The sequence below is a fragment of the Sander lucioperca genome, chromosome 10, assembly GCF_008315115.2.
Source record: "Sander lucioperca isolate FBNREF2018 chromosome 10, SLUC_FBN_1.2, whole genome shotgun sequence".
Lineage (NCBI taxonomy): Eukaryota > Metazoa > Chordata > Actinopteri > Perciformes > Percidae > Sander > Sander lucioperca.
Window position 1 is genome coordinate 17,666,871 of NC_050182.1, and position 24,495 is coordinate 17,691,365.

Consider the following 24,495-nt stretch of genomic DNA (forward strand, 5'->3'; position numbering starts at 1 on the left):
TTGAGAACCACTGGTCTAGACCTACTCTATCTGTAAAGTGTCTTGAGATAACTTCTGTTATTCTCTGATATGACATTGTAAATAAAATATAATTGAATTGAAAAGTAGCTATTGCAAGTTTTGGTTTCCGTAGCAGGGTCAGCCCTATGTTCCCACATTTCTAGGACATTTTCAAAATTAGGTCTTGTGTTCATAGGGTTAGGGTTAGGGGAACATAGGAAATGTGGGAACATAGGGCCTAATTTTGAAAAAAATCTTAGAAATGTGGGAACATGGGCGCCAAGATAGCTCAGTTGTTAAAAAATAATCTTAAAAAAAAAGAAATAAAGAATTGTGGGAACATAGGCACGCTCCCTCCATGGTGCCCACGGTACTTCCAGGTGCTTGTTGTGTTTCAGTCATGGAGCGCAGTAAGCGGCGCTCTAAAGTCTGGCTTTATTTTACGTTGAAAAATCCGAATAAATCTTTAAATCACCATTGAATCAAACTTTGCTCTTATCTGTGAAATAAGAATATAACCCGTCTTATCTGTTTGTCGGGTTTTTTTACGGTCTTTTGCGTACCCATTATCAACTCTTAAATCAGTGTGTGTAAAGTCTGTCTCCTGTTCAATAAAACACAATTAACATCTTTTTTAATGCAGCCCGAGCAATCATTGATAAAGTAGATGTTGATAATAACAGAGACGGTAATTTTTTGATGCTTTAGCTGCTTTTTTTTAAACCTCATGTCTCTTTTGATGTTTTTGTTGCTTTTCTCACCTTATAATGACCATTATAAAGTCTCCTGGGGGGCATCATGTGAAAAAGAAAGTGCATCTTTCATATTAAAAGTTACCGTACGCACAAAACTGGATAAGTATGTACACGCACAGAAATATTCAAATGTATAAAACTGGTCGTACGGCAGGTCCTGTGCACCTTTCCTTTATACATAATCAATGTGAAATTGAACGCATGTGACCCCGCCATGCTTCCTCCCGTAAATAAATATGCAAATGACTATACGTAATCCTGACATCATTCCAATCCATCATTGTCCAATCAAAACAGATAATCTACGTGAGAATAGCTAAATTGCAAGACAGAAAGTAGTGTGTGTATGTGTGTGTGTGTGTGTGTGAATGTGAGTATTTCTAGTGTTTAGTGTTTGTGGGGACCTCTGAGTGTTCCTAGTGTTTGTGGGGACCTCTGAGTGTTTCTAGTGTTTGCGGGGACCTCTGAGTGTTTCTAGTGTTTAGTGTTTGTGGGGACCTCTGAGTGTTTCTAGTGTTTTTGGGGACCTCTGAGTAATTCTGCGTGTGTATGACTGTATGAGTGTGTGCGCGTTTGTGTGTGTGTGTGTGTGTGTGTGTGTGTGTGTGTGTGTGTGTATATTTACACTTGTATGTCTTGTTTGTTATTGTTGATTATCTTGTTGTGTATTCCTATTTCTAGCTCTACTTTGTTTTAAAGTTCCCATATTATGAAAAAATCTCTTTTTCTGGGATTTGGGGTGTTATTTTGTGTCTGCTACTTCCACACGCTTACAAACTTTGAAAAAAAAACATCCATGCTGTTTTGAGTGAGATACGGTTTCTGAATGTGTCCTCCTTTCAGTCTTCGGGCAAGCTGTTCAAAATCTGCACGGCTTTCTACATCACTAGCCAAGACGAGGGGCCTAGGGGGCTAACCATTAGCATGCTAGCGCTAGCATGCTAGCTCGTTCTCAATTGCAAAACACTGCTACAACACACACAAATTCACCCTAATCTACAAAATAAATTGTATAGAACTACTTACATGTCCCTGTTCTGCAGGTATTCCACACAAAATTGGAAGTGCACCCTAGTTTAGAAGAAGTCTCCCGGCTAATCCTGCCTTGTACAGGCCGAAGTTGGAGCTAGCTCATGTAATCCTTACCTAGCTAATGCGCATTTGTTAGCCAGAGCCTGTCAGTGTTCTATGGAGGCTATGCCACCATCAGTAGATGTGCTCGTGCCTGTAGACACACACGCATTCGAGAGACAAATGCGTTGTGTCGGTGATTGATTATCACACAGTCACGTGAACAGTTAAAATCTTAATATATCATTCTTGGTATTTGATCTATGAAAAGGTTGTTTGTATTGTAATGTATTTCATAGACGTAATCCAATGTAGCCTCTGATCTGTTGCATGTGTTCACTTTAAAGGAATAATCTAACAGATATCAAGATAGCTATGTAGCCTATGTCTACATACTTGAATGTGCTAGCATTGAGAAGTTTGTAAGTGTACAGACAGTTCATTAAAAGGATAGTTTATAAAGACGTACCGTTCGTGTATACAGGCAGTGCCATCTTTGGAAAACAGTCATGACAAGTCGAATATATAATATAAATATAAATTAATGTCTGTACACTTACAAACTTCTCAATTCTTCAATTTACATGTAGAGACCCTCATTATGCTACGGTGAAAGTTTGGTGCTATTTTGAGGCTTGTTAGAGGTATAAAATAGTGATTTATTTTTACTCTATCAGTGCCCTGAATACTAGCATAATAAGCTACTCAGCGGTTTGCGCTAGCTTGTTTCAAGCTAGAGACACATTCGATTAGCATGAAAACATATCTATGTGTATTTTTCAAAGTTAATGTTTCTCTATTTTTGTAGGTCATCATTTACAGCGCCTGCATTGGAACAAAATGTGAAGACGTCTTAAAGTGTTAAAACATTAATTTCTTAACTTGAGTGTATGAGTGTGTGTGTGTGTGTGTGTTTGTGTGTATGAATGTGTGTGTATCTGTGTGTGTGTGTGTGTGTGTGTGTGTGTGAGTGAGTGTGTGTATGTGTGTGTGAGTGTGTGTATGATTGTGTGTCTGGGTGTGTATGTTTGAGTGTGTGTGTGTGTGTGTGTGTGTGTGTGTGTGCATGTGTGTGTTTGTGTGTGTGTATGAGTGTGTGTGAGTGTGTGTGTCTGTGCGTGTTTGTGTGTGCGTGTGTTTTGTGTTTGTGTGTTTGTGTGCATGTGTGCGTGTGTGTGTGTGTGTGTGTGAGTGTGAGTGTGTGTGTGTGTGTGTTTGTGCGTGTGTGCGTGCGTGTGCATGTGTGTGTGTGTGTGTGTGTGTGAAACGTGATGTATGAGTTGGGATGCTCTACAAACATCTCCCTGATGGAAGGTGGGAGAAGAGATTGTATGCAGGATGACTAGAATCCTCCATAATACCTGGTGCCTTCTTAGTGCTGCGTTTCCAGTAAATGTTTTGGAGCAGTTCAAGTGGAACCCAATGATTTTAGATGCAGTTTTGACCACCTTTGTCAGAAGATTACGGTCATGTGAAGTAGCTCTGCCAAACCACAATACAATGTTGCCTGTCAGTATACTCTCAATTGAACAGCGGTACAAGTTCTGTAGCATCTAAAGGGACATACCATATTTCTTGAGACACCTCAGAAAATAAAGCCTCTAATGTTCCTTCTTAATGGCACAGCTGATATGGAAGGACCATGTGAGGGAGTCTGAAATGGGGATGCAGAAGTATGAGAGTGTGTGTGTGTGTGTGTGTGTGTGTGTGTGTGTGTGTGTGTGTGTATAGATCCACTTGTATGTCTTGTTTGTTCTTGTTGATTATCTTGTTGTGTATTCCTATTTCTAGTTCTGCTTTTTTTAATGTAAAGCACTTTAAGCACAAAAAAACTTGACTTCGATATTATGCAAAATAAATCCTGATGTAAAAGTCAGTGCTAGCTGCTAGTGAAAGGTAATGCTATACCTGCTATAGAAACTGCCTCAGTATTGTGTTTCATAATATAAAAAAGTATATTTTAAAATTAATGTTTCTCTATTTTTGTAAGTCATCATGAACAGTACGCACCTGCATTGGAACAAAGTGTGAAAACATCTTCAAGTGTTAAAACATTAACATTTTAAGTTGATCTTTTGGGTTTCACGCGTTCTTCTTTGACTGTCAGTAACTTGTGTATTTAAATTAGGATCAGTGGGTGGGATGTCTGTTAACTTCAGAGACAACCTCTCTCTGTCGGAGGATATAAGACTGCAGACTATTTCATTTCTCTATCTGAACATTCGTCAGATTTGCATTGTGTCAGAGTTCTGCTCTTCTTCTTCATCTTCATCAGCACCTGAGCTCTCTCCACCAACTCTACGGTAAGAGAAAACGCTGACTCTGGCTCCTAACATTAGTTTTTGTCACTTTTTGTTTTCGATTTTTTGTCAACTTGTTTGTTGAATTTTCAGTCACTCTGTTGAAAAAGAATTTCAACATTTTGACACGTTTTTCTACGTATTTTTCAAGGTTTGTCATTTCTTTTGATGTTTGTCACTCTTTGACATTTTTGTCTGCATTTTTGTTGCATTTTTGACACTTTGTTGACAGTTTCAAAAAAACCTTGAAGTTAACTGTGATGTAATGTAGTTAAATGTGATGTAAATATAATTCGTATCACGTAGAATTATGTTCTATTCTTGACCTTTTCGATACTTGCTATACCTGCATGCTATTTTTACCTTTTTTCTGCACTTTTTTGACAGTTTTTCTTGCTGCTTTTTGACAGTTTTTGTCCACACTTTTTTAGTTAAGTGTGATGTAACGTAGTTAAATGTGATGTAATGTAGTTAATTGTGATAAACGTAGTAAAATGTGATGTAATGTAGTTAAATGTGATAAACGTAGTTAAATGTGAAGTAATGTAGTTAAATGTGATGTAATGTAGTGTGTGTGTTATCATGTGATATTCCAGATATCTCTCCTGCTGCTGACTCTAGAACTCATCTCTCTCCTGTCATTCAGGTAAATATACTTTATATTATTATTCTGTCTTTAACACATTTAAACTTCTCTGATTCTGTTTCATCTGCAAGGACGAAAACCCAAAATTTGTTTATATTTTCACTTCATTGTTTGGTTTGTCTATCTTCATCTCGCTGCATCAGGACTTTATGGATTTCTTCTACAGAAAGAAATCTGCTGAACCTGTATATGAAATGTATTTAATCCTGTGTGCAGTGGTGTACACACTATATTGGTAATAAATATAATATTTTTTAAGTGAGCCCTGGCCAAGAAGGCAGCACATAGAGGATCCACTTTAACAGACAACAAGTAACAGACAGACAGGGATGGACAGGAATAATGAATAAGAAATTAAAACAGAAAATCACATTTTAAAAACAAGCGCAGACATGGTGATGTATTTGATGTAGGCAGGACTTGAATTCAGTATGTGAAATAAAAACCTGCAGTTTTAGCTGATATTGCAACTCATGAAACTCTAGAAGATCATACAGTATGTATCTACTTGATCTTAGATTGTGTTCACTTTTAACACCTAGTTATTAGATATGTCAGAGTAAAGTCTCTAACAGCTTTTATATGATAATATAAAGAGATGTTAGATATGTCAGAGTAAAGTCTCTAACAGCTTTTATAACTCTGTGTTCTCCAGATCAACATGAAGATCTCTATCTTTGGCGGTTTTCTGCTGCTCTCTCTGTGCCAACTGTGCAGCGGTTTCTTTGGTTACAATAGGGGTGTTGATGATAAAAAGTTTGAAAAAGAGCATATCGTGGCTAACCTATGCACCCAGGTGATGATTGACAGAGGATTCGATGTCCTCAACAAAACCACCTGTAAGCCGGAGAAAACCTTCATCAAAGCTACAGTGGACGAGGTCCGAGCCGTCTGTGGGGGTGGAGGAAAGGGAGTCAGCAAAGAGAACTTTAAACTGGTTGAGTGTAAAGTTGATCCTGCTCATAACAAGCCTCCCAACTGTCAGTACACGGTGGAGGAGGTGGAGAAGAAAATCCTGGTCACCTGTGTCAAAAACAAACCTACTGAGTTTAAAATACAAGAGTAATCTGTTACTACCTGATGAATCAGAGTAATCTATTACTACCTGATGAATCAGAGTAATCTGTTACTACCTGATGAATCAGAGTAATCTATTACTACCTGATGAATCAGAGTAATCTGTTACTACCTGATGAATCAGAGTAATCTATTACTATGTGATGAATCAGAGTAACTTGTGTCTCCTGTTGAATAAAACACGTGACAGTTTAACTCTGGGTCTGTTTTTAATGCCGTCCTGTTCACTCATTCATAAAGTAGATGTGGGTAAAACTACAGATCAATATAATAACAATAACAACAACAACTGTTTTAGTTTTAACTGTAAGAAAACATCTGATTCTCTGAAGACAAGAAGTCTGAAAACTGCAGACGTTAAACGTACAATATGTAACTTTCTGCCACTAGGGGTCTATCAACCTGAACACTGGATGGTAACACAGACTTCTGATGATGTTGGGAAGTTCCGTGGAATTATGGGAGTTGTAGTTTTTATTGTTAAACACCGTCGCTGATTAGAAACTGTTGAAGGACGAGTTTACACATTCAAGTTTATTCACGTTATGTTCGGTAACGTTTACTCATGTTATTTTAATTAAATAGCTGCAGTTTCCCCAACATAATCATGTTTTTCTTGATATGAGTCGTATTCACACACAAAGACACACAGACTCACACACTCAAAGATCCACACACACACATACACACACAGACACACACACACACACACACACACACACACACACACACACACAGCTAAAATATTTCCTCCTGTTGAGGATTATTTCACCAAATTAAAGTGTTCTGTTTAACTCAACATGACCGACACTTTCAACTCTAATTGTTTTGGGATTTTATGAGACAGAACATTTCTTAACAAATTTCCAGAGTTCTTCTTGTTGAAAAAGGGAAACAATGAAGAGTGATAAATGTGTATCTTTGAGGATGAGTTGAGGATTGTGCCACCAGATGGAGCCCTGACTCTCTTACACAGTTTATATTCTGTCAGAAACAAGAACAGACTGAACACAAGTGGAGCAGAAACTAAAATAATCTGTTAAACTTCAGCTCTGAACTCTAAATGTTTGATGTTTATGATGCTGCTGCTTTTAAAGGGATATTTCACCGTTGGAAAGATGAATATATCTTTAAATGGGTCACTTATGTAGTAGAAATGTGAATTTCTTTTAGAAATTGGTGCCTTCTAGGCCGAGATAAGCCAGAAAATGTGTTTTTGTCTCATATGGATGAAAGACACCAAATCCCAGAATGCACTTGCTTCGCTGCTTTAGAGTCCACTTCCAAGCCACACCTACCGTTTACAGACAGTCAGACAGACAGACAGTGAGGCAGCATTCAAGTCCACTCAAGTGTGTTTTATTGTCATTTCAACCATATACAAGAAACAACGTTTCACCGTGGCTCAAGTGGTGTTACACATTTAATATAAAATATATAAATATATAAAAACGACATTATATAAAAACAACATACAAAACAGGCTACATTTAGTGCACACACATTATATGCTCCGTAAAGTTCAGCTAACACATACTAGCATTAACGCTTGGTGGGATGTAAACACTGAGTAGAAACACAGCTGTAAATTTGCATGGAATGTAGAATGGTCGGTATTTATTAACTGCTCATTTAGGCTGACACAAGCACCAGGCTGTGTTAACATAGCCCACCTCCACTAGTCCGGTACACTGTTGTTCAGCCATGTTTTCACAACAACAAAAACACAGCAGTCCCTGAACTCGCGTTGGGAGTTTAGATGAAGTTGGATGTAGTCCAGTTTGTTGTCTAATGAGCGGACACTTGCAAGCAGGATTGATGGAACAGGTGGCCGGCTAGCGTTAGCTTTCCACCTAGCTGCTTTCCACTCCTGCACACTGCTGTCGAGGTCCCTTTCCCCGGCTAGCGGCATTGGGCGTGACCGCAGGCTGAGGTGCTGGTCTCCGTAGCAGGCGAAGCGCACGTATTGTGTGGAGTATTCCGTCTGTAATAAAGTGTCCTGCATATTGTTCGATCTGTACCAATGTATCCCAGTGGTACACACGTGCAGTAGTTTGAATGCACATAATTGTTGTAAAAGTTTTCTGATGAAAAGACGGAGCCAGTTTAGCGAAGCTTCAAGATGGCTGACCCTCGGCTCCGCTCGGCTAGCATCGGCCAGTGACAGTCCCACCCCCTATGGGCGGCATGAAAACATGCGGAACTAGCTGGCTGTAGTCCATACACTCTGGGCAAAAATGCCTCAGATGATGCTAAATGACGATTGTTGCATCATCAGAGGCTTTTTTCCAGACACACAATACAGAGACGTCTCGTCTCAGGGGGACATGAGGGAGGGAGGCACAGTCATTCGAAAATACTACTGTTTCTACTGATACTTCACTTCACCTAAATCGGTGAAGTATCCCTTTAAGGAGAGACACTGACAGACAGAAACATCATGTTTACCTTTATTAATCTTCCATAACATATCTTCTTTCAGAAAACATTCATGTTGCTACACTTTGTCTGTTTGACAGAAAATACTAGTCTTAATGTCATTAATCAGAGAGATTTGATGCTGATATCTGTTAGTTAAAATGTTTAAAACTCTTCTCCTGTAGTGTGTTCAAAATGGGACTACTCTCTACCACCACCAATGTGTAGCACCCACCTGGGTGACAGGTAGGTTTTTACCCTGTACACATGTCCAAATATACAGTATATTTTGAGGTATTATGTAGTATAACAGTGAATTGCTTGCTAATGAGTGTGGTGGAAATTCTAATACATAGCAGGTGAGATCTGAAATAATGCTTCTGTCAACAAAGTCTTTTAAGTCTTTATTCTTTGTGCAATGAAGGTTCAGTACATCCCAGAATAATCCGAGAGAATGAACAAAGGAAGAAGAAAGCAGACGGTACTTCTGTACTTCTGTTGCTGGGCAGGAAAAGGCCTGGTTGTGGGGGGGTGGGGTGGGGGGGCTGTGGTTATCATAGAGGAACAAACTATATGTGGTCAAAAGAGCATGCATACATCACTACATCTAGACATTTATATTCAAGCAGAAACTGCAGATTTATAAGAAAGATTAAGCAACAGTATAACAGATAAATACATTTCTCCCTTTTGATTATTCATTAATCATTATTTTTGCAAAATATTTCACAGTTTTCAACAGGGGTGATTCTAGGATCAGACCTTTAGGGGAGATCTGCCCCTAATGAGAATGTGAAACGGATAAATCAGTAATTTCATTATCTGATAATCTCTGAGCTACTGAACAACAACGTCAGCTAACATTTGTTGACACTATGATGGAACTAAACCTGACACTTCATAAGTCTCAGTAATAAAGACCAATGTGACTCAATGTTCTAACATTCAGCAATTTTAGGTGCTCACGTCTCTGGGTTCTAATCTGCGCCATGAAATGACCAACTTCTCTCTGGGGACTACCACAACCGTATCCTGCTCTCCCTCTAACAGATCAGATAGAGACTCAGCCAAAGGCGTGAGTCTAGCATAACTTCCTCCGATTGGCCAACACTACGTTTCTGTTAACCCTTTCCTTGACTGTGTTACAGGTGCATAGCATCGGCGACAGACACACAGGATATTAAACTTGTTTCAAGTCCTTTGAATCTGTAATAGTTTGTCTTCTGTCACTAACAGACGAGTTCACAAACTCTCACTTGAAGCACCAAAAGTTTTTTAATATTATAATTTTTAGGGGGGCTGAGATGAAATTTAGGGTCTACAATCGTCTAAAATCGCCCATGGTTTTCAACATTATTAAACACTTGTCTACATGCACCAACCAGCTCTGTCTTCCTGCTGCATAACAGGAGGCTGCATAAAGAAACAAAGCTCACTAAATCAAGATGACAAGCGCTGTAATAAACAGATTTTTGTTCAGTTGGTTGCTGATCTGTGTTAAATTTTGACATAAATACTACAAATCTTCCCATTTGCATCCTGTATGCTCAGAGAGGGAAACATGAAGGGATGAATGATACACTGTCAACATGTTCTGTTCTTCAGGTTCTAATGAAATACTGCAACACACTTGTTATCTGACCCAAATATTTGTGTGATTGTTAGTCATTAATTTTTTGCTGTCCCTGTAACATTGTTTTTCATACACTTTGTCTGACCCTAATGACACGAGTGATGTACAGTGTAGTGAGTCCTTCTGCACGTCTTGTGTGTTATAAGCAGAAGTGCATTTCCTGGCTTCTTCCAAAAGTAGGTCACTGACAGACATACAATAAATAATCAGAGTCATATTTCTCAAATCCTATCACTTTACGAATTTTAGAATCCAATTCCTAATGTTATCATGAGATCACATCCCTTTAGATTGACATTACTGACACAGGAGAAATGCATGTTTGAAAAAGTTGCCTGTGTTGTTGGTGCACAAATATGTGTGTATAAAAAAGTGACATGTTTCTTCTGTTCTTTAAGTTATTAAAGTGTTTCATCCATCTCCCGTTGGTTTCGCCGTTTCTCATTTCCTCCGTTTCTGTGCGTACGCCGGGGTCAGAGAGTCCGTGGAGGACCGAACATTTTCCGGTTATGTTTGCTTTTTATAAATCCCAATTCTTGGATAGAGAGCGGCGCATGTCTTCTTTTGTTCGTATGCCACGTTTATAAATGAGGCTCCTGAATGTGACAGAAGACAGACTGGTGTGAACCAGCTCTGTGGTTATCATAGAGGAACTAACTACTTGTGGTGTGAACAGTGTGAAAAGTGCATGCATACCTCAGTACATCCTGACTGAAAACTGCCTAAAAACTGACTGAAAACTAGCTGAAAACACACACACACACACACATAGAGAGAGAGACACACACACACACACACACACACACACACAGAGAGGTAGATACACACACACACACATAGAGAGAGAGAAACACACGCACACAAACACAGACACACAGAGAGACGCAGACACACACACACATATAAAGAGAGAAACACATGCACACAAAGAGACGCAGACACACACACACACACACACACACACACACACATATAGAGAGAGAGAGAAACACATGCACACAAACACACACAGACAAAGAGTCAGTCAGATACAGTCAGCGTCTGCATCAGAACAAACTGTGAGAAAACAACATCTTAACTTTCCTTCTTGATTTCCTGTGGTTGCCTTTGACCATCACCATCAGTGAAGTGTGTATTTATGTGTGATCTGTGTGTGTAACACCTGGACCTGGAGCTGATTGGTCACCATATATGGTGACGAACTTCAGAGACAACCTCTCTCTGTCGGACGATATAAGACAGGAGATGATTTAATTTTTCTGTCTGCAGACTCTTCAGATTTGCATCGTGTCAGAGTTTACTTTTTGTTTTATTCTCTTTAAAACCTTTGGTAATCATTTCATCTTTCTCATTTCATGAAACCAGTGGAGTGAAGGACAGACTGAAACTCTTCGGTAAATTGCTGACTAATAATAATCTCATCTAATCTCAGGTAAATATAACTCTGTGTTCCCAGACTATCATGAAGATCTCTCTCTCTGTCGGTGTTCTGCTGCTTTCTGCTGCCGTGCTCTCTCTGGAGTTTGAAGAAGAAGAAACTCCTGTTGACAAGTTTAAAAGACAGCATATCAACGAGAAGATGGACGATAATGGCTGCACCAAGGATATGAATGACAGAGGAATCACGGACGGCAACGGTTGTAAACCGACAAATACCTTCATCAAAGCAAATTTCACCAGCGTCAGACACGTCTGTGGGACTGGAAGAAAGAACATTGGTGGTAATAATTATAAAAGTAAAAAGAAATTCAACATTATTGTCTGCACAAGACCTAAAGGTAATCCTCCCGACTGTAAATACAAGAGTGCAAGATACAACAAGTACATTGTAGTTGCATGTATAAAACGTAACCCTGTTCACTTTGTAAGATTTCTACCTGATGAGTCAGAGTAATCTGTTACTACCTGATGAATCAGAGTAATCTGTTACTACCTGATGAGTAACTTGTGTATCATGTTGAATAAAACACATGTGACAGTTTAACTCTGGGTCTGTTTTTAATGTTGTCATGTTCACTCATTCATAAAGTAGATGTGGGTAAAACTACAGATCAATATAATAACAATAACAACAACTGTTAGTTAGTTTTAACTGTGTAAGAAAACATCTGATTCTCTGAAGACAAGAAACCTGTAAACTGCAGACATTAAACGTACAATATGTAACTTTCTGCCACTAGGGGTCTCTCAACCTGAACACTGGATGGTAACACAGACTTCTGATGATGTTGGGAAGCTGCGTGGAATCATGGGAGTTGTAGTTTTTATTGTTAAACACCGTCACTGATTAGAATCTGTTCAAGGACGAGTTTACCCATTCAAGTTTATTGACATTATGTTTAGTAACGTTTACTCACGTTATTCTAATAAAATAGCTGCAGTTTCCCCAACATAATTATGTTTTTCTTGATATGAGTCGTATTCACACACACAGACACCTAAAATATTTCCTCCTGTTGAGGATTATTTCACCAAATTAAAGTGTTCTGTTTATCTCAACATGACCGACACTTTCCACTCTAATTGTTTTTGGATTTTATGTGACAGAACATTTCTTAACAAATGTCCAGAGTTCTTCTTGTTGAAAAAGAGAAACAATGAAGAGTGAGAAATGTGTATCTTTGAGGATGAGTTGAGGATTGTGCCACCAGATGGAGCCCTGACTCTCTTACACAGTTTATATTCTGTCAGAAACAAGAACAGACTGAACACAAGTGGAGCACAAACTAAAATAATCTGTTCAACTTCAGCTCTGAACTCTAAATGTTTGATGTTTATGATGCTGCTGTTTTTAAGAAGAGACACTAACGGACAGAAACATCATCTTTACCTTTATTAATCTTCCATAACATGTCTTCTTTCAGAAAACATTCATGTTACTACACTCTGTCTGTTTGACAGAAAATACTAGTCTTAATGTCACTAATCAGAGGTTTGATGCTGATATCTGTTAGTTAAAATGTTTAAAACTCTTCACCTGTAGTGTGTTCAAAATACCTGAATTTTCCAATTCATATGTTTAAAGGTCCACTGTGTAGTGTTTTAAGTATTTTATTAGCTAAAATCAATATCTTCATTCATAAATATGTCCTCATTGGTGTAAAATGACCTCTGCCAATGAACTGACTTATCCTTGTAAGCGAAGAATTTCTTATCTGTATTTACATTGGATGGACAAGTCCAAGAAAGCTTCCATGTCGTTCCGCCATTTTGAAAACTATAATTGCTGAGAGGGACATAAAGCACGAGCCTACCTGTCTCGCTAATCCACAGCGGGTTTTCGTTCAGAGCCAGCGTCACGTGACTGAAACCAGCTGAAACGGAGAAGGACATCAGTGAGAGGCGCTTGTCACTGCCCTGTAGTTAATAATAGAGGATCATACTCATGCCGAGCCACAGGAGAAGGAATCCTCATCGCCATAAAATGGAAAATTGGAAGACATGTTGTCATAGCTTCTTGGTACATAACGGCTACCGTAGTTGCAACACACATTTGAAAAAACGAGGCGCTAGAGAGCACTATTCTTTTGAATGCAAAATACAGTTTCACCGCTAGATGGGAGAAATTCCTACATAGTGTTAACCCAGGGACATCCTGGTGAAATGTTGCTGATATAGACTATCAATAACCTAACGGTACTGTTCAGGTAACCTTGTTGTAAAAGATTGTATACTTTTAATTCTTAACTCACCAGCGCATGTTAAAGTAACCTTGCTTTTTGTACAGGATGTGTTTTATTTACTTTCTTAATTTATAATAATAATAATAATATAATAATAATAATAATTCATTACATTTATATATGTGTATATGTATGTATATATATATGACACTCAAAGCGCTTTGGGGGAAGGGGGGGGGGACTACTCTCTACCACCACCAATGTGTAGCACCCACCTGGTTGACAGGTAGGTTTTTACTCTGTACACGTCAAATTATACAGTATATTTTGAGGTATTATGTAGTATAACAGTGAATTGCTTGCTAATGAGTGTGGTGGAAATTCTAATACATAATAGGTGAGATCTGAAATTATGCTTTTGTCAACAAAGTCTTTTAAGTCTTTATACTTTGTGCAAAGAAGGTTCAGTACATCCCAGTATAATCTGAGAGAATGAAGAAAGGAAGGAGAAAGCAGACGGTACGTCTGTACTTCTGTTGCTGGGCAGGAAAAGGCCTGGTTGGGACAGAACTGAACAGTGTTGGGCAAATTACTTCCAAAATGTAATACTAAAATAAAAGTGGAAGTTTGACTAGGCAGGTTGTTTGTGAATTTCACCACCAGATCAATAAAGTCTCCTCTTTATCCACTTTAATAAATCATAGATTAATTACAATATTTTGTATAATTAATTTGAATATGCAAAGTAAATAAAGCTATAAAAATAGAGAAGTAAAACATACAATAGGCAAGTAGGAGAAAATGAAAATACTCAATTAAAAGTACCGTACAGTTGTATTGAAGTGCGGTGTAGTTACTTTCTACGTCTGATAAAATGTAATTATATTTACGTGTAGCAAGCCTAAACATTAATTCCCGACATGTTTGCGCTGATGTACCGTCAACTTTTGGGACACAGATGTTGTCCGTACCGTCACCTGTTGGGACACAGATGTTGTCCGTTCCGTTACCTGTTGGGACACAGATGTTGTCCGTACCGTCTCTAGTTCTAGCTCTGACCACGGGAACAGTGATGGGACAGCTATCTTCAATGCAGCGTAATAACTCCTAAAAATGATGTCCATCTTGAAATGTATCTCTCTGCAGTCATTTCAACCATCGAATACAGCAACATGAAATACTACTCCAGCTTTTTTTTTTCTCATGAAGAATTGTTTTCGCGGTGTTCCTAAATAATCACAAAATGTGTAAAAATGCTTATTAACTCTCGTCACTGAGATTGTAACTGGTATAATATTACTAAAATTGAATTAGTAACTCGCTATGTTATTGCGTTACAGCAAAAAGGAATGTGTGTGTGCATGCGTGTGAGTGTGAATGTGAATGTGCATGTGCATGTGCATGTGCGTGTGTATGTGCGTGTGTGTCCTAAAGACTGTTACTAGTGTTTGTGGGGACCTCTGAGTGTTTCTAGTGTTCGTGGGGACCTCTGAGTGTCTACTTCTTGGTGTTTTTATTTTATTTTATTACATTCAAGATAACATTTCCATGTACAGCATTTCACTTCATGCCGGTAGATGGCGCTGTTGCACTGCTTTACCGTAGTGGGTTGCCATGGAGACGGTAGCTTGAGCGCTCAGAAATAACCATCCAGCGCTTGAGAAAGACATAATTATAATTATTATGATGTGTTATATACGATATATATTTGCTAGCAGCTTTAGCTAGCGAGCTAGTTGAAGTTAGCCTGTCACCGTCAGTGAAGGTTCCGTTCTCTCGTCTTTCTGTACGGACTGTAAACAGTTGTGTCGATTGAACGTCAGTATGTTCAAGTGTAATATATATTTATTTTATTAAGTCTCTCTGTACTTTCTATCATGTTGTTTGTATTGCCGATGCTCTGTGCAGTATGCATTTTATTAGCCAGAGCCTGTCAATGTTCTATGGAGGCTACACGGCCATCAGTGGATGTGCTCGTGCCTGTAGACACACACGCAAACAGCAGACCGATGCGTTGTCTTGGTGATTGAGTATCACACAGTCACGTGAACAGTTAAAATCTTAATATAGTATCTTGGTATTTGATCTATGAAAAGGTTGTAATGTATTGTAATGTATTTCATAGAAGTAATCCAACGTAGCCTCTGATCTGCTGTATGTGTTCACTTTAAAGGAATAATCTAACAGATAGCAAGATATCCATGTAGCCTATGTCTACATACTTGAATGTGCTGTAGCAATTGTTTCAAGATGTACTATAATCTATAGTGTCATTTGTTGATGTATATTTGATATATTATACAGTAAGACTGGTATCTATTTCACAATATGCTATTAATGGGTTTTGTATTTTATCTGATATATACCAATGCTTTACATATTGGTTTCTTCATTGTATTCAGTATATTTATATATCATTCCTATATTATATAGTCCATGTAATGGCTAAAGTTATGGTTTATGATCTTGAAGTATTTCTGAGATATTTGATTCAGAAATAAACATCCAGTGCTTGAGAAAGACATAATTTCTGTAGCTCCACTACTTTCCAGCCCACAGTGCTATCCAGCCTGTGGCTTTGTACCTGCCCAGATACCCCTGGGTCTGAGGCAGGTAACAGTAGCGTAATGATGGTCCCTACCTGTAAACCAAAGCATTGAGAAGTTTGTAAGTGTACAGACAGTTCATTAAAAAGATAGTTTATAAAGTCGTACCGTTCATGTATACAAGGCAAGGCAAGGCAAGGCAGCTTTATTTGTATAGCACATTTCAGCAACAGGGCAATTCAAAGTGCTTTACATGAAAACAGAATAAAAAATTTAAAACAGATAAAATACAAGAATAAAAGTTACAGTGCAGTATAAGAAATGAAACATTGAAGAGCAATTAAAACAGTTAAATATATAAAAGCAGATAAAATAGGAATTTCTCTTTATATGCTTATATAGATTGTCATACAGTGTCAACAATGCAACTTCAGTTTAACAAATGAACAGTTATTTAACGAAAGGCAACATCTTCGTCTTCATCCTTTATTTAAAAGAACTGAGAGTTGCGGCAGACCTGCAGTTTTCTGGGAGTTTGTTCCAGATATATGGAGCATAGAAACTAAACGCTGCTTCCCCCTGTTTAGTTCTGACTCTGGGGACAACAAGCAGACCTGTCCCAGACGACCTGAGAGGTCTGGGTGGTTCATAGTGTACTAGCAGATCAGAAATGTATTTTGGCCCTAAACCGTTTAGTGATTTATAAACCAACAAAAGTATTTTGAAATAAATTCTTTGAGGCACTGGAAGCCAGTGTAGAGACTTCAGTACTGGAGTGATGTGATCCACTTTCTTGGTCTTAGTGAGGACTCGAGCAGCAGCGTTCTGAATCAGCTGCAGCTGTCTGATTGATTTTTTAGGGAGACCTGTAAAGACTCCGTTACAGTAGTCAAGTCTACTGAAGATAAAAGCATGGACAAGTTTTTCCAAGTCCTGCTGAGACATAAGTCCTTTAACCCTTGATATATTTTTAAGGTGGTAATAGGCTGACTTTGTAATTGTCTTAATGTGGCTGTTAAAATTCAGGTCTGAGTCCATGACTACACCAAGATTTCTGGCTTTGTCTGTTGTTGTTAACATTATCGTTTGAAGCAGAGTGCTGACTTTTAATTGTTCCTCTTTTGCTCCAAAAACAACCACTGCAGTTTTTTCTTCATTTAATTTAAGAAAGTTCTGGCACATCCAGTCGTTAATTTGTTCAATGCACTTAGTCAGTTGTTGTATTGGACTATAGTCCCCTGGCGATAAGGTTATATAAAGTTGTGTGTCTTCCGCATAACTATGGTAACTTATTTTGTTGTTTTCCATAATTCGAGCCAGTGGAAGCATGTATATGTTAAACAGGAGAGGCCCCAGAACTGAGCCTTGGGGAACTCCGCACGTCATATTTGTATGCTCAGATGTATAATTCCCTATAGACACAAAGTAGTCCCTATTCTTTAAATAAGACTCAAACCACTTTAGTACTGAGCCAGAAATGCCAACCCAGTTTTCCAATCGGTCTAGTAATATGTCATGGTCGACCGTATCAAATGCAGCACTGAGATCAAGTAATACCAAGACCGAAATTTTGCCACTATCTATCTGTGTTTAAGTGGATGTCATTAACGACTTTAACAAGAGCTGTCTCAGTGCTGTGGTGTGGTCGAAAACCCGACTGGAAGGCATCAAAACTGTTGTTTACTGTCAAGAAAAGGTTCAGTTGTTGACAAACCGTTTTTTCAATGATTTTACTTAAAAATGGAAGGTTTGATATCGGCCTATAGTTGCTCATTAGTGACGTGTCTAGATTATTCTTTTTAAGAGTGGCTTAATGACTGCAGTTTTCAGGGCCTGTGGGAAGATACCAGAGAGAAGAGACGTGTTTACAATCTGTAGAAGATCTGTAGCCAAACAATTTGCAACATTTTTGAAAAGGCCCGTTGGTAGAATATCAAGGCAGCAGGAGGAGGTTTTCAGATGTTGTATAATGTCCTCCAGGTTTTTACGGTTAATCATATGAAATTGGGTCATATTGGAATCTGTTTTGCCTGGACACTGTGACAACACATACCCTGTACTCGATATGGAAGCACTGACTTTCTGAATTTTGTCATTGAAGAAGGTGGCAAAATCATTGCAGGCCTTTGTGGATAAAAGTTCAGATGCTACTGGTACTGGAGGGTTTGTTAACCTATCGACAGTAGCAAACAAAGCACGTGAATTATTATTGTTTTTGGCAATAATGTCCGAGAAGAAGGACCGCCTTGCATTCCTCAGTTCCAAATTATAAATGCGAAGACTCTCTTTAAAGGTGTTGTAGTGGACCTGGAGATTAGTTTTTCGCCACCTGCGTTCTGCTTTTCGACACTCTCTTTTTTCTGTTCTTACCAGTATGGCATTTCTCCATTTAGATCTTTTCTTATCAGAGACAGTTTTTACCTTAATGGGAGCAATGGCATCAATAACATTTGTAATTTTACAATTGAAATTGTCTACAAGCTCAGTGACTGAGACCCCTGAGAGGGTGGGTGTGGACGAGAAAAGCTGAATGAATGTTTCACTGGTGTTGTCAGTGATATACCGTTTTCTTATTAACTTTGTTTGGACACTTTTTTGCACAGAGATAGTGCCATTAAAGAAAACACAGGAATGATCAGAGAGGCAGCGCCAGCTTTGGAAAACAGTCATGACCAGTCGAATATATTATATAAATATGAATTAATGTCTGTACACTTACAAACTTCTCAATGCTTTAGTTTACATGTAGGGGCCCTTATTATGCTACTGTGAAAGTTTGGTGCTATTTTAAGCCTTGGTAGTGGTATAAAATAGTGATTTATTTTTACTCTACCAATGCCCCGAAAACTAGCATAATAAGCTACTCAGCGGTTTGGGCTAGCTTGTTTCAAGCTAGAGACACATTCGATCAGCATGAAAACATATCCCAGAGAACGGTCGACACTGTACACGGTATTAACCTCTAGGTTCATTTGTCCTTTAAGTTGAATGTATGAGTGTGTGTGTGTGTGTGTGTGTGTGTGTGTGTGTGTTAATGTGTATGTATGAGTGTGTGTGCATGTGTGTGTGTGTATTTTTCAAAGGTAATGTTTCTCTATTTTTGTAGATCATCATTTACAATAAGTGCCTACATTGGAAAAAAGTGTGAAAACTTCTTAAAGTGTTAAAACATTAACATCTTAACTTGAGTGTATGAGTGTGTGTGAGTGTTTGTTTGTTTGTGTATGTGTGTGTGCGTTTGTGTGTGAGTGTGTGAGTATGTTGGACTGTGTGAGTGTGTGTGTCTGTGTGTGTGTATGTGTAAGTGTGTGTGTGTGTGTGTGTGTGTGTGTGTGTGTGAGAGAGAGAGAGAGAGAGAGAGTGTGTGTTTGTGTGTATGTGTGTGCGTGTGTGTGTGTGTATGACTGTGTGTCTGTGTGTATGTTTGACTGTCTATGTGTCTGTGCGAGTGTGTGCGTGTGTGTGTGTGTGTGTGTGCGCATGTGTGTGTGTGTGTGTGTGTGTGTGTGTGTGTGTGTGTGTGTGAAACGTGATGTATGAGTTGGGATGCTCTGCAAACGTCTCCCTGATGGAAGGAGGGAGAAGAGGTTGTGTGCAGGATGACTAGAATCCTCCATAATACCTGGTGCCTTCTTAGTGCTGCATTTCCAGTAAATGTTTTGGAGCAGTTCAAGTGGAACCCAATGATTTTAGATGCAGTTTTGACCACCTTTGTCAGAAGATTAAGGTCATGTGAAGTAGCTCTGCCAAACCACACTACAATGTTGCCTGTCAGTATACTCTCAATTGAACAGCGGTACAAGTTCTGTAGCATCTAAAGGGACATACCATATTTCTTGAGACACCTCAGAAAATAAAGCCTCTAATGTGCCTTCTTAATGGCACAGCTGATATGGAAGGACCATGAGAGGGAGTCTGAAATGGGGATGCCGAAGTATGAGTGTGTGTGTGTGTGTGTGTGTGTGTGTGTGTGTGTGTATAGATCCACTTGTATGTCTTGTTTGTTCTTGTTGATTATCTTGTTGTGTATTCCTATTTCTAGTTCTGCTTTTTTTAATGTAAAGCACTTTAAGCACAAAAATCTTGACTTTGACATTAAGCAAAATAAATCCTGATGTAAAAGTCAGTTCTAGCTGCTAGTGAAAGCTAATGCTATACCTGCTATAGAAACTGCCTCAGTATTGTGTTTCATAATATAAAAAAGTATATTTTAAAGTTAATGTTTCTCTATTTTTGTAAGTCATCATGAACAGTACGCACCTGCATTGGAACAAAGTGTGAAAACATCTTCAAGTGTTAAAACATTAACATTTTAACTTGATCTTTTGGGTTTCACGCGTTCATCTTTGACTGTCAGTAACGTGTGTATTTAAATTAGGATCAGTGGGTGGGATGTCTGTTAACTTCAGAGACAACCTCTCTCTGTCGGAGGATATAAGACTGCAGACTATTTCATTTCTCTATCTGAACATTCTTCAGATTTGCATTGTGTCAGAGTTCTGCTCTTCTTCTTCATCTTCATCAGCACCTGAGCTCTCTCCACCAACTCTACGGTAAGAGAAAACGCTAACTCTGGCTCCTAACATTAGTTTTTGTCACTTTTTGTTTTCGATTTTTTGTCAACTTGTTTGTTGAATTTTCAGTCACTCTGTTGAAAAAGAATTTCAACATTTTTGACACTTTTTTCTACGTATTTTTCAAGGTTTGTCATTTCCTTTGATGTTTGTCACTCTTTCACATTTTTGTCTGCATTTTTGTTGCATTTTTGACACTTTGTTGACCGTTTCCAAAAAACCTTGAAGTTAACTGTGATGTAATGTAGTTAAATGTGATGTAAATATAATTCGTATCACGTAGAATTATGTTCTATTCTTGACCTTTTCGATACTTTTTTCGGGGCTATTTTTACCTTTTTTCTGCACTTTGACAGTTTTTCTTGCTGCTTTTTGACAGTTTTGTCGCCACTTTTTTAGTTAAGTGTGATGTAACGTAGTTAAATGTGACGTAATGTAGTTAAATGTGATAAATGTAGTAAAATTTGATGTAATGTAGTTACATGTGATAAACGTAGTTAAAGGTGATGTAATGTAGTTAACTGTGATGTAATGTAGTGTTTGTTCATGTATCATGTGATATTCCAGGTATCTCTCCTGCTGCTGACTCTAGAACTCATCTCTCTCCTGTCATACAGGTAAATATACTTTATATTATTATTCTGTCTTTAACACATTTAAACTTCTCTGATTCTGTTTCATCTGCAAGGACGAAAACTCAAAAGTTTGTTTATATTTTCACTTCATTGTTTTGTTTGTCTAACTTCATCTCGCTGCATTGGGACTTTATGGATTTCTTCTACAGAAATAAATCTGTTGAACCTGTATATGAAATGTATTTAATCCTGTGTGCAGTGGTGTACACACTATATTGGTAATAAATATAATACTTTTTAAGGAAGCCCTGGTCAAGAAGAAAATCACATTTTAAAACAAGTGCAGACATGTTGATATATTTGATTTAGGTAGGACTTGAATTCAGTATGTGAAATAAAAACCTGCAGTTTTAGCTGATATTGTAACTCATTCCATGAAGTTGGAGCACTGTAACTAAAAGCAGTTTTTCCAAACTCTGTTTTAGTTTGTGGAACATCATACAGTATGTATCTACTTGATCTTAGATTGTGTTCACTTTTTAACACCTAGTAGATCTCTACTAGGTGTTACAAACTGTAGTTAAATATGAAGGAGTGTGTGCAGTTATTGATTTGTACACAAAGATCAACCCATGTTTGAGCCTTCTTGTGTTGAGTGAGGGCCAATACACCATTTCATATAATACACAGTGATGGGTAGAGTGCTTTGCATGCATTATAAATCTCAGTGCTCACTGATACACAGAATCCAATGATTTCAACAGAGTCTTTGTGGAGTGTCTGTAAAACACATCTCCATAGTCTAAAACTGGCAAAAAGGTAGATTCAACCAGCTTTTTCTTGACTTTCTGTGTGAAGCATACTTCATGAACTCTGCAGAACTCCAAAGACATGAGACATTTATCAAAATAAAAACAAATGTTACCTAAGAAGTCCATAGATTTCTTTCATTTTAAGTGAAAAGCCATGTCTGATAATACTGTACATTGAACATTCAGAAAGAAGTTTAAAATCATTAGCATTTGGAAAATAAAAATACTTTTTTATGTTTTTCAGACACTTTGTTAAGATTATTTTTTGAGCTTTTATTGTGACATCTTTAGACAGGAAAGGGGAAAGGGGGGGTACGACCCGCAACACAGAAAGAAATGCTTTTTCTGTCTCTAAGACATTCAAACTTCTCTGCTGATATAGATTCTGTTTCAGCTTTGAGGACGATGCTTTTTATAAGTTTTTGGTGATTTTCTCTGAACTTTTTCAAACTTTTTTTACTCGTGACACTTCAGACGCTCTGTTTTTGCACCTTGTTTTACAATTTTTACGTTTTTGTCGTTTTGTTTTAACTTTTTAGTCGTTCTTGCTTATTTTTCAGTGATTGAGTTTCTCTAACAGCTTTTAAATGATAATATAAAGAGATGTTAGATATGTCAGAGTAAAGTCTCTAACAGCTTTTATATGATAATATAAAGAGATGTTAGATATGTCAGAGTAAAGTCTCTAACAGCTTTTATAACTCTTGTGTTCTTCAGATCAACATGAAGATCTCTTTCTTTGCCAGTTTTCTGCTGCTCTCTCTGTGCCAACTGTGCAGCAGTTCTATCTTTGATTCCAATAGGATTAACGTTAGGGGGGTTGATGATAACAAGTTTGAACAAGAGCATATCGTGGCTAACCTATGCACCCAGGTGATGATTGACAGAGGATTTGATGTCCTCAACAAAACCACCTGTAAGCCGGAGAAAACCTTCATCAAAGCTACAGTGGACGAGGTCCGAGCCGTCTGTGGGGGTGGAGGAAAGGGAGTCAGCAAAGAGAACTTTAAACTGGTTGAGTGTAAAGTTGATCCTGCTCATAACAAGCCTCCCAACTGTCAGTACACGGTTGAGGAGGTGGAGAAGAAAATCCTGGTCACCTGTGTCAAAAACAAACCTACTGAGTTTAAAATACATGAGTAATCTGTTACTACCTGATGAATCAGAGTAATCTGTTACTACCTGATGAATCAGAGTAATCTGTTACTACCTGATGAGTCAGAGTAAAATGTTACTGGCTGATGAATCAGAGTAACTTGTGTCTCCTGTTGAATAAAACACATGTGACAATTTAAATGTGGGTCTGTTTTTAATGTCATCATGTTCACTCATTCATAAAGTAGATGTGGGTTCAAGTGTATTCACGTCATTCTAATAAAATAGCTGCAGCTTTTTCTTGATTTGAGTCATATTAACACACACAGACACACACACACACACATACAGAGCCACACAAAAAAATATAAATACACACACACACACACACACACACACACACACACACACACACACACACACACACACACACACACACATCTAAAACATTTCCTCCTGTTCATGATTATTTCACCAAATTAAAGTGTTCTGTTTATCTCAACATGACTGACACTTTCCACTCTCATTGTTTTTGGATTTTATGAGACAGAACATTTCTTAACTATGTCCAGAGTTCTTCTTGTTGAAAAGGGGAACAATAAAGAGAGATAAATGTGTATCTTTGAGGATGAGTTGAGGATTGTTCCACCAGATGGCGCCCTGACTCTCTTACACAGTTTATATTCTGTCAGAAACAAGAACAGACTGAACACAAGTTGAGCAGAAACTAAAATAATCTGTTCAGCTTCAGCTCTGATCTCTAAATGTTTTGTTCATGATGCTGCTGTTTTTAAGGAGAGACACTAACAGACAGAAACATCATCTTTACCTTTATTTATCTTCCATAACATGTCTTCATTCAGAAAACATTCATGTTACTACACTTTGTCTGTATGACAGAAAAAACTAGTCTTAATTTCATTAACCAGGGGCCTGTTTAACAAAAGCAGAATATATAAATCCAGGATAACTGATAAAGCGAGGTTTGACCTAGTCTAATCTGAGCATCCTGGCTTGGTGCGTTTCATGAAGGCCAAGCCAGGCTGTGGAGGAGCAACTAGGTCGAGCCAGGCTGAAGTAATTCAGATAGATGCGCGTCCACGGCTTTTCTTAAAAGACCGCGAGGTCGATCACAGATTTACTGATGCTAAAATGGAGAATACGCATTGTTCATACTTTATACAGAGTGAGCAGCAGCTTCTTGTGGAAGTATGATGACGTGAAACACATTATTTGTTAAAAAGAAACACGGCCTCTGTAATGAAACAGCGAGAGAAAGCATAGCAGACGATCTCGGACCGACTGAATGCGTAAGTAGTAACTACTACTTACTAGTACTAATCATTACTAATCATTTGCACAAATTAACA

The 24,495-nt window shown here is 38.1% G+C and overlaps 2 protein-coding genes and 3 long non-coding RNA genes across 12 annotated transcripts in view; 1 reads left to right on the forward strand and 4 right to left on the reverse strand.

The window, feature by feature from the left end:
• The window catches only part of LOC116058018, a 347,926-nt gene that overhangs the window by 154,231 nt on the left and 169,200 nt on the right, over positions 1-24,495 (reverse strand). The window lies entirely within an intron of this gene.
• Positions 1-24,495, reverse strand: part of LOC116034148 (calpain-2 catalytic subunit-like) — a 228,387-nt gene that overhangs the window by 25,613 nt on the left and 178,279 nt on the right. The window lies entirely within an intron of this gene.
• Positions 1,144-24,495, reverse strand: part of LOC118496143 — a 28,048-nt gene continuing 4,696 nt past the window's right edge. The window contains exons 2-3 of one of the 2 annotated variants that reach the window (XR_004898628.1): positions 14,966-15,010; positions 1,144-1,265 (exon numbers count right to left, since the gene is read on the reverse strand). This is a non-coding gene — a long non-coding RNA (uncharacterized LOC118496143). Of the gene's footprint in view, positions 1,295-14,965; positions 15,011-24,495 lie in introns of both variants that reach the window. The other variant, XR_004898627.1, reaches the window with a different exon arrangement.
• Positions 4,720-23,326, forward strand: LOC116058398. The gene is made up of 3 exons (XR_004898626.1): positions 4,720-4,772; positions 21,211-21,260; positions 22,748-23,326. It is a non-coding gene; the product is annotated as an uncharacterized LOC116058398 (long non-coding RNA).
• Positions 5,692-11,958, reverse strand: LOC118496144. The gene is made up of 3 exons (XR_004898629.1): positions 11,806-11,958; positions 6,137-6,138; positions 5,692-5,877 (listed from the first exon to the last, which is right to left on the reverse strand). It is a non-coding gene; the product is annotated as an uncharacterized LOC118496144 (long non-coding RNA).